The sequence below is a fragment of the Trachemys scripta genome, chromosome 3, assembly GCF_013100865.1.
Source record: "Trachemys scripta elegans isolate TJP31775 chromosome 3, CAS_Tse_1.0, whole genome shotgun sequence".
Classification (NCBI taxonomy): Eukaryota; Metazoa; Chordata; order Testudines; family Emydidae; genus Trachemys; species Trachemys scripta.
In genome coordinates, this window is record NC_048300.1 from 147,331,933 (window position 1) to 147,343,035 (window position 11,103).

Sequence of the window (11,103 nt, forward strand, 5' to 3'; positions counted from 1 at the left end):
TAGCTCTCTCCCTCTATGCAATTGATAGAGAGAAAATAAAGCTTCTGACTTGCTGTACCCAAACAAAAAGTGAGAACTCTGTTATTCTCCGACACTTCTGTGAGGCTACTCGTCTGCCTGAAACTACCCAGTTACAAAAATATTTGCAGGATGGAGTCCTTAATAGGGAAGATCTGGTAGCGCTTTGGGCAACGGAAGATCCAAGGGTAGCTGAGAGACTTTAATAAGAGTGTTGGGGGAGAAAGAGAAGGAATGGCAAAACCCACTTAATTTTTATCAGTTTCATAGTATGTCACATGCAGTGCTGTAAGTGTGCAAGGTACTCTGTAGACATGCAATACAAGGTCCTTTCCCAAAGAGCTAACACTCTAAAATAAAATATTTTCTGTAATTGAAATAATGCAGCTAACAAAAATGTAGAGAAGATGTTTTTGTGGTTAAGGCACTGGATGGGAACTCCTGAGATGTGGGTTTGGTTTCTGACTCTGCCATAGGTTTCCTGTGTGATTGTGGGCAATTCATTTCATCTCTCTATTATGAAGATTAGGGGTAATGTGAGGGGATGAACCATTAATGTTTGTGAGTGCTCAGATACCACAGTGATGTGGGCCATAGAAGTGCTTAGATCAGGGGTTCTCAAACTGGGGGTCAGGACCCCTCAGGGGGTCACGAGGTTATTACATGGAGGGTTGCGAGCTGTCAGCCTCTACCCCAAACCCCAGTTTGGCCTCCAGCATTAATAATAGACTCATAGACTTTAAGGTCAGAAGGGACCATTATGATCATCTAGTCTGACCTCCCGCATGATGCGGGCCACAAAAGCTGACCCACCCACTCCCAGAAGAATTCTCTCCCTTGACTCAGCTGTTGAAGTCCCTAAATCATGATTTAAAGACTTCAAATCACTGAGAATCCTCCAACAAGCGACCCCTGCCCCATGCTGCGGAGGGAGGCGAAAAACCTCCAGGGCCTCTGCCAATCTACCCTGGAGGAAAATTCCTTCCCGACCCCAAATATGGCAATCAGCTGAACCCCGAGCATGCGGGCAAGATTCTCTAGCCAGACCCTCTGGAAAAAGTTCTCTGTAGTAACTTTTAATATCCCATCATTGACCATTGTTGCTAATTACCAGCGATGGCATGTTATTGACCTATTGACTAAAATCACTGTATCCCATCAAGCCATCCCCTCCATAAACTTATCAAGATTAATCTTAAAGCCAGAGAGGTCTTTCATCCCCACTGTTTCCCTCAGAAGGCTGTTCCAAAACTTCACCCCTCTGATGGTTAGAAACCTTCATCTAATTCCAAGCCTAAACTTCCCGACGGCCAGTTTATATCCATTCGTTCTCGTGTCCACATTAGTACTGAGCTGAAATAATTCCTCTCCTTCCCTGGTATTTATCCCTCTGATATATTTAAAGAGAGCAATCATATCCCCCCTTCAGCCTTCTTTTGGTTAAGGTAAACAAACCGAGCTCCTCGAGTCTCCTTTCATACGACAGATTTTCCATTCCTCGGATCATCCTAGTGGCCCTTCTCTGTACCCATTCCAGTTTGATTTCATCCTTTTTAAACATGGGAGACCAGAACTGCACACAGTACTCCAAATGAGGTCTCACCAGTGCCTTGTATAACGGAACCAGCACCTCCTTATCCCTACTAGAAATACCTCGCCTAATGCATCCCAAGACCGCATTAGCTTTTTTCACGGCCACGTCACATTGCCGACTCATAGTCATCCTGCGATCAACCAGGACTCCGAGGTCCTTCTCCTCTTCCGTTACTTCCAACTGATGAGTCCCTAGCTTATAACTAAAATTCTTGTTATTTATCCCTAAATGCATAACCTTACACTTCTCACTATTAAATTTCATCCTATTACTATTACTCCAGTTTACAAGGTCATCCAAATCTCCCTGCAGGATATCCCGATCCTTCTCCGAATTGGCAATACCTCCCAACATTGTGTCATCCGCAAACTTTATCAGCCCACTCCTACATTTGGTTCCGAGCTCAGTAATGAATAGATTAAATAAAATCGGACCCAAAACCGAACCTTGAGGAACTCCACTGGTATCCTCCCTCCAGCCTGACAGTTCACCTTTTAGTACGACCCGCTGCAATCTCCCCTTTAACCAGTTCCTTATCCACCTCTGGATTTTCATATCGAGCCCCATCTTTTCCAATTTAACCAATAATTCCTCATGCGGTACCGTATCAAACGCTTTACTGAAATCGAGGTATATTAGATCCACCGCATTTCCTTTATCTAAATAATCTGTTACTTTCTCAAAGAAGGAGATCAGGTTGGTTTGGCACGATCTATCTTTCGTAAAACCGTGTTGTAATTTGTCCCAATTGGCATTGTCCTCAAGGTCCTTAACTACTTTCTCCTTCAAAATTTTTTCCAAGACCTTGCATATTACAGATGTTAAACTAACAGGCCTGTAGTTACCTGGGTCACTTTTTTTCCCCTTCTTGAAAATAGGAACCACATTAGCTATTCTCCAGTCAAAAGGTACCACCCCCAAGTTTACAGATTCATTAAAAATGATCGCTAACGGGCTTGCAATTTCTCGCGCCAGTTCCTTTAATATTCTCGGATGAAGATCATCCGGTCCACCCGATTTAGTCCCGTTAAGCTGTTCTAGTTTGGCTTCTACCTCGGATACGGTAATGTCAAGCCCCACTCCTTTATTCCCATCCGTCTCGCTTCTACTATTCCTCAGCTTTTCATTAGCCTCATTAAATACCGATGCAAAATATTCATTTAGATATTGTGCCATGCCTAGATTATCCTTAATCTCCACTCCATCTACAGTCTTAAGTGGTCCCACTTCTTCTTTTTTTTGTTTTCTTCCTATTTAAATGGCTATAAAAGCTCTTGCTATTGGTTTTAATTCCCCTTGCAAGGTCCAACTGTATACGGCTTTTGGCTTTTCTCACTCCATCTCTACATGCTCTGACCTCAATAAGGTAGGTTTCTTTGCTGATCCCTCCCATCTTCCACTCCCTGCATGCTTTCTGTTTTTTCTTAATGACCCCTCTGAGACACTTGCATATCCAGCTCGGTCTAAATCTCCTGCCTGCGAACCATTTTCCCTTTCTCGGGATACAGGCCTCCGACAGCTCCTGCAACTTCAACTTGAAATAATCCCAGCGCCTTCCGCCTTTAGATCCCTAAATATGTTAGTCCAATCTACTTCCCTAACTAGTCCCCTTAATTTATTAAAGTTAGCCCTTTTGAAATTGTAAATCTTAGTCTCCGATTTAATTCTGTTAATCTTTCCATTTAGTCTAAACTGAATTAGCTCATGATCACTCGAGCCAAAGTTGTCCCCTATAACCATTTCTTCAACGAGGTCCTCACTACTCACCAAAACCAAATCTAAAATGGCATCCCCCTTCGTTGGTTCAGCAACTACTTGATGAAGGAATTCATCAGCTATCACGTCTAGGAACATCTGAGCCCTATTATTGTTACTAGCATTTGTTCCCCAATCTATATCCGGGAAGTTAAAGTCTCCCATGATTACACAGTTCCTATTAGTATTTACTTCCCTAAAAATGTTAAAGAGTTCTCTGTCCATATCCAGGCTAGATCCCAGTGGTCTATAGCACACCCCAAACACTATCCCAGGGGAGGCTCTAGTAGTTCTTTTACCCAATGTGAGTATTGCCCAGACAGACTCTGTCTTATCCATTCCATCACTTATTATTTCTTTACAATTTACCTCATTCTTGACATACAATGCTACCCCCCCACCTTTACCTTTGATCCGGTTTTTCCTAAACAGCACATACCCTTCCATACCTGTACTCCAGTCATGACTACCATTCCACCATGTTTCAGTTATTCCTATGATATTTGGTTTCATTTCTTGGACCAGGAGCTCTAATTCCTCCATTTTGTTACCTAGGCTTCTCGCATTGGTGTATAAACATCTTAATTTATGCCATTTGGCCTCTCTCACATTAGTTATCCCATTTGGTATGGACACCGTACTGCTAGTATGACCTATTAGTCTAGTATCCATCCCCCCCCCCTCCTCCATATGTCCAATCTCGTCCCCCCAGCTATATCCGTTCTTATCTCATCGTCCTCCCTCTCAATGTTATAATCTGGTGTGGAGATTAACTGGACATCTCCCAACCGTCTCCCCCAAATTCCTAGTTTAAAGCTCTTTTGATGAGATGAGCCAGCCTTCCTCCCAGAAGTCTATTTCCTTCCCTACTCAGGTGAAGTCTGTCCCGTGAGAACAGTTTTCTGTCCCCGAAAGCCTCCCAGTGGCCATACATCCCAAAGCCCTCTTTATAGCACCACTCCCTTAGCCAACTATTTATCATCACAATCCTGTTTGAATGGAGTTCCATTGGAGGAGAAGGTACCTGTATTTGTGTCTGTCTTTGTATTGCTTGTATGTGTAGAGGCCTGTAGGGGCAGCATGCTGGGCGGGCAGCTGAGCCCTGATTAGGGGGCAGAACTTGGCTGAGGAGAGGGCCTATAAAAGCGGCACAGAAGGCAGCGAACAGGGGAGTTTGAGTGGGAGTTTGCAGGGGGAGGTGGAAGGGGAGGCGGAAGGGGAGGCAGGAGGGCGTGGCGCCCTGTGTACTGTGTTTCCCCAGGTGCAGAGGGCACAGCTGAGTAGGCGGACTCAGACAACAGCAGCCATGAGCCAAGCAGCAGGGGACACAATGCAGATGATCGCATGCGGCAGCTGCGGTATGTACATGGTCCTAGCAGCAGTGCCTGAACAGAGGTATGTGTGCATGAAATGCCGCCTAATAGAGCTGCTGGAGGAAAAGATCCGAGGGTTGGAGATGCAGGTAGATACCCTGGTAGAGTTTAGAAGGGAGTTCGAGCAGCTGATGGAGCAAAGGCAAGGAGGGGCTGAAGGGGAATACTCAGGGGTTCAGGTGGAAGCAGGGGCAAAGACCTGTGAGGGGAGAATGCCGGGGGGAGAACAAGGGCAGTGGAAGCATGTGACCGTGAGAAGCAGGCCAAGGAAAAGCAGGGCCAGTGAAGGAGAAATAGAGCTCAGGAACAGGTTTGGATTTTTGGAAAACGAGGAAGGGGTGCAGCAGGTGGTAACTGAAGTGGGCAGGGTGAGGAAAAAGAGAAGAGCGGCTAGTCCCATAGAAAGCGAGGAGGAGTTGATGGAGACAGCACCAAATCTGGGCCCCGGGAGGATACAGGATGACATAAGGGGGATTATAAGGGAAAATAGGAATGGACAGGGGTTGCAACTAGAGGGAACAGGGGATAGATTAGTAGATTGCACTGTCACCAGGCAAAGGCAGGTTTACGTGATTGGGGACTCCTTACTGAGGAGGTTAGACAGGCCTGTGACCAGGGCAGACCCAGAGAACAGAAGGGTGTGCTGTCTACTGGGCGCTAAGATACAGGATGTGGACCTGCGGCTGAAAAGGATCCTAAAAGGAGCAGGTAAGAACCCCTTGATCATCCTTCACGTAGGAACGAATGACACGGCTAGGTTCTCACTAGAGCGAATGAAGGGAGATTATGCCAGGTTGGGGAAGACACTTAAGGAAATCGAGGCTCAGATCATCTTCAGTGGGATTCTGCCTGTTCCTAGAGAAGGGCAGCAAAGGGGTGACAGGATTTAATGATGTTAAATATATAAAAAAGTGTTTTTAATGTATAAGGGGGGGTCGCACTCAGAGGCTTGCTGTGGTAAAGGGGTCACCAGTACAAAAGTCTGAGAACCCCTGGCTTAGATGGATTTTTAGATGCATGTTAAGCAGGAGGCAAACATTTTGGGGTGCCGTAGACTGGACATATGTCATATCTGCCCATTATCTCCTTTCTGGGATGGTTGGATGTTTTATAATTTATATGTAGAAAACCACCTCCTGTGTAATTCTGTACTACGTCTGTTCATACTAGTCTCAGTTAAATGATGCAAGATGAGAACTGCTCATCTCCACCTCTAGTCTTGCCCAAGCAATTGTCCATATGATGATGCTCCAGAACACAAAGGTCACCCAAAGCAGTGATGGTAATACATTGCATGTGTTGCTAAACCTTCTGTAGACGTCCCAGAAAACGGCTTCAAAGCTACTTCTAAAAAATGTGTTCTGCTGCTAATCCCAGAGCTTCAGCCAATGCTCAGAATTGGTTTTAAAGTTCATGGATTTATTCACTGGCAGATTCAGAGTCCCATAAGAGCTATCAAAGCATCCCAGCATTAACATTCTTTCCTTCCATTGTGATATCCCATTTAGCCTGGAAAACATCCAGTAACATCCAGGAAACATAAGTATGCCTATCAAAACCTACAGTGTCACAATTCCTAGTTGCCCTTGTACACAAAGCAATTTCTGAGTCTTCTTCTATGTGTACCAAGGGACGTACTGGCCGCCACTTCCAGCAGCTCCCATTGGCCTGGAGCAGCGAACCTCAGCCACTGGGAGCCGCGATCGGCCGAACCTGCGGATGTGGCAGGTAAACAAACTGGCCCAGCCCGCCAGGGGCTTTCCCTGCACAAGCAGTGGAACAAGTTTGGGAACTACTGATCTAGACTGTTCTCAATGGTATCAGATGGCAGAACAAAGAGTAATGGTCTCAAGTTGCAGTCGGGGAGGGTTAGGTTGGATAGTAGGAAAAACTTTTTCACTAGGAGGGTGGTGAAGAACTGGAGTGGGTTACCTAGGGAGGTGGTGGAATCTCCTTCCTTAGAGGTTTTTAAGATCAGGCTTGACAAAGCCCTGGCCGGGATGATTTAGTTGGGGATTGGTCCTGCTTTGAGCAGGGGGTTGGACTAGACCCTCCTGAGGTCCCTTCCAACCCTGATATTCTATGAATCTATAAGGAATCACAGGCAGTTCAGCTCCATTGGAGTTCTGGAAGGCTGCAGTGTGAGTATTGGACGTCAAATGAAAGCTTTCTCACTGTGACTAGGGTCTTTAGACTGTGTGTACATATATGTATATTTGTGTGTGCACCACACACAGAGACCGTAACACTTCAAGGCCTTCTCTGTACAGCATGAAGAAGGAAATAGGGCACAAGCTTCCCCCCTCCCCTCATTTGCAGGGCATCTTTAAAAGTGACAAATAGAAAAATATTTGTTGTTGCTTTCATAGATTCATAGATTCTAGGACTGGAAGGGACCTCGAGAGGTCATCGAGTCCAGTCCCCTGCCCTCGTGGCAGGACCAAATACTGTCTAGACCATCCCTGATAGACATTTATCTAACTTACTCTTAAATCTTTCCAGAGATGGAGAGTCCACAACCTCCCTAGGCAATTTATTCCAGTGTTTAACCACCCTAACAGTTAGGAACTTTTTCCTAATGTCCAACCTAAACCTCCCTTGCTGCAGTTTAAGTCTACTGCTTCTTGTTCTATCCTTAGAGGCTAAGATGAACAAGTTTTCTCCTTCCTCCTTATGACATCCTTTTAAGTAGCTTCTGTTGAAACTGAATTTCCCTCTCTTTCATTTATATGAATTTTGACATATTCCTAAAATTTCTTATATTCCTTCTGATTTCTTACTCAGATTACTCAAGTGAATAGGCCAGAAAATAATTCAATCCATGTAAATCATGAAGGTTTTATCCCTAGCAATATCCTCTTTTGGGAGCTGTTTTACACCTCCCAGTTGACATAATTTGAGAACTAATTTGGGGTTATCAATGCATTCAATAGTTCTCTTGGCCAAGATAAATTTTGACCTGTAAATAGAATATAGTATTAGTCCATAGTTTTGTAAATCTGATTTCTTACATTTTAGACAATGGTGGGCAACCTGCGGCCCACCAGGGTAATCTGGTTGCAGGCCGCCAGTTTGATTACATTTGCACAGCTGCCCGCAGCTCCCAGTAGCCACGGTTCACTGTTCCCAGCCAATGTGAGTGTTGAATAGTGTGAGAGGCCTTTGTGAGTGTGTTGAGAGAGGCCTTTCATCTCCAGACTGATGGTTGAGAGTATTCAGAAAATATTGTCTATTATTTGGCTTGTGTGGAAATAAGTTGGGTAGGCTTTCTTGAAACTTAATTATTTTTGCCAACACTATGTGGGACTACTCGGTGCTGACTAATTTTGAAAATTAGTTCACTTATTTGGGTGCCTAACTATGGACTTTAAAACTCATTTTTGAAAAATCTTGGCCTACATTTTTTTTTCGTAGAATTTCCACCGGCAGTAGTAATGGGAGGAACTCTAGTGTAATGCCAATGGCATTTTTTACCACCATGTCATCTAGCCCCACTTGGAGATTGTCTAGATGCCTGTAGTTAAAAAGCCAGTAGCTGTTTATGCTAGCGCTCTTGCCATTTCAAGCTCTTGTGGAACTGAACTGATGGTGACAACCATGGGAAATCTTAAGGAAAAACAAAGACAAGTATGGAGAAAGCCTAGTTGTTTTACCTTCTTCCCCAGGTTTGTTTAGAAAATTATCTTGTAGTGTGGACATGAACAATCTTCTGCAGATCCATGCATTGTGGTCATTCCAAGCACAACTGAGCACAGCACCAACATTGTGAGTGTTGAATAGTGTGTTTCCAAACTAATTAAATGCAGAGTTTTAGTATAACAGACCCTGAAATATATACACTGGTCATAATCTCAGTGATCACAAATTCAGTTCAAATGACTGCATACCCTTGAATGTGGGATAATCCAATGTTACACACCTCAGTTTTATTAAATTAAACCATAATTATTCAAATATACTCCTGTACATATACCATGCAAGTCAATCATCTAAAAATCTATCATCCAAAATATGGTCATGTCTTTTAATATCTGTAAGTACATGGAAAATTCCTGTGATTACCCAAAACCTTAACTATCCATTTGTTGAATGTCCTCAGTGACATGAGGCTTATTAGGGTTGTGTATAGTATTGAAGCTGCACCTTTATTTCAACATGTACTCTGCTAATTTCTAATCTGCTTTACTTTTGTAGTCAGGGAATCCTAATTATAATGCAATGTACATCAGTCTCAGAATTCCATATACTGTGAAGTGTATCGTCTGATTCCCTGGGGTAATAAGAACACTCTTGAACAGCTTTCACAACCATATTAGAGCCAAATTCCAATCTAAAGAGTGGGTATACAAAAATGACCCTACATTAAACATGGGGAGCAGACCTGATGAGTATTCAGTCACATCTGTTCATTTTAGTGAGCAAATTAAATCTTTGCTCCAAGTAGCACTGCAAATTTGTAACATCTAGGTGCTCAGATACCCTGGTAAAGTTGTATAAATGCCTTGATAGCTAAGAGAGAGTTAGTAAACAGTTCTCTTGATATTATATATAGGGTCCAGCTAAGTTCCAATTAAATTCCACCTGTGGAACCCCACTGAAGAGAATGACATGGATGCAGCACCACAGAGTATAATGTTCTCTATAGAATCTTATTACTGATGGTGATGCATGAGAAAAGCCCAGCTTGACTCTGAATGAGGGGAAACTGATAAGAAAAAAATCTCTTCATTTGTAAGAACTTGTCTACACATGGAGTTGTTCAGAAATTACTATTTTGAAATTGCATCCGACGAAGTGGGCATTCACCCACGAAAGCTTATGCTCCAATACATCTGTTAGCCTTAAAGGTGCCACAGGACTCTGTTGCTTTTTACAGATCCAGACTAACACGGCTACCCCTCTGATATTTTGAAAGAGTAATTCCACATGCAGACACTTGAATTTCTGAAATTCTAGTTTAGCTCAATTCATGCACTAACCAGAAACAAGACACATGTATTCTGGAGTAAGCGTGTGCAAGCATGATTTTACTCAGAAATTGGGTTTTAAATTTACACCTTCTATTAATACAAATTAATTTTCAAATGTTGACAAGCCCTACAGTAGGCGCATTTGATAGAGAGACAATTAACATGGAACCTTAAGATGTCCTTTTTATAGAAATGTTGTGGTAGCCATGTATCAAAGGCGTAGCCGTGTTAGTCTGGATCTGTAAAAGCAGCAAAGAGTCCTGTGGCACCTTATAGACTAACAGACGTATAGGAGCATGAGCTTTCGTGGGTGAATACCCACTTCTTCGGATGCATGGTAGCCATGTTGGACCCAAGATAGTAGAGATAAGAGGTAATATCTCTTATTGGACCAACTTCTGTTGGTAAGTGTGTGTAAGCTTGAAAGCTTGTCTCTCTTTCACCAATAGAAGTTGGTCCAATAAAATAAAATTACCTCACCCACCTTGTTTCTCCTTTTACAGAAATGCTTTTCAGAAGAGAATCACACTTTAAACTCAAGATAGCCCATTTAAACCAAGTTGTTCACTGTCTTCCAAATGAGTAACACTCTGATAGCACAGCTACAATGAATGATTGGGGACAAAAACAGTTACCAGTAACTGAAGTGTGTGTGCCTGGATTAGACTGAGGGTTACTCTCTGTGAGCCAAACAGCAGGGCAAGAGCTGGCATTGGCTTACAGAGACCAAAAATTCACCTCCTGCTCCCTGAGCACTTGGGATGTCAAAGGCAGTTTGTGTGAGCTTGTGGGGGAGAAGAAGGTGTGTGCAAACAGGTACATGGGGGGGCTAAAGGCATATGGTGTTTGCATCAGATGTGTAAAGAAAGAATGATAGAGTGGCACAGGTGGTGGTGGAGATGATTTGAAAACATGGGAGGAAGTAACAGGATCAATAGGGACCAGGAATTATGTGAGGGATGGGGGTTGGCTGTGTGGATAGCTAAGGGCAAAGGGCAGTTTGGGGGGATGGGGCAGTAGGTGGGAACTTAAGGAAGGTGGGAAATGAGGGGTAGGTTGTACATACACATGCTGGGTGGGAGAAATAGAGAACATTTTAAGGGGAAAGCCAGCATCTATGGTGCTTAGATAAGAGGACTGCGCTCCTGAAAGGAAAAAGGTCCATGAGTTTGTGTAGTGTGAGAAAGAGGCAGGCTTGTTAAGGAAGAGTGTGGGGTGGGGGAAGGAGGAGGGATGGATGGGGGAGAGGCAGAGTGCCCAGGGCCTGGCTGACTCTATGTGAGGGACGGTCTGGGATGAGGGTATGTGGCTGTATGGGGGATGGGCAGCTATGTGGCTGTATGGAAGAGATGCAGAGCGGCTGGGGGGCTGACTGTAGGTGTGTAGTGTGAGA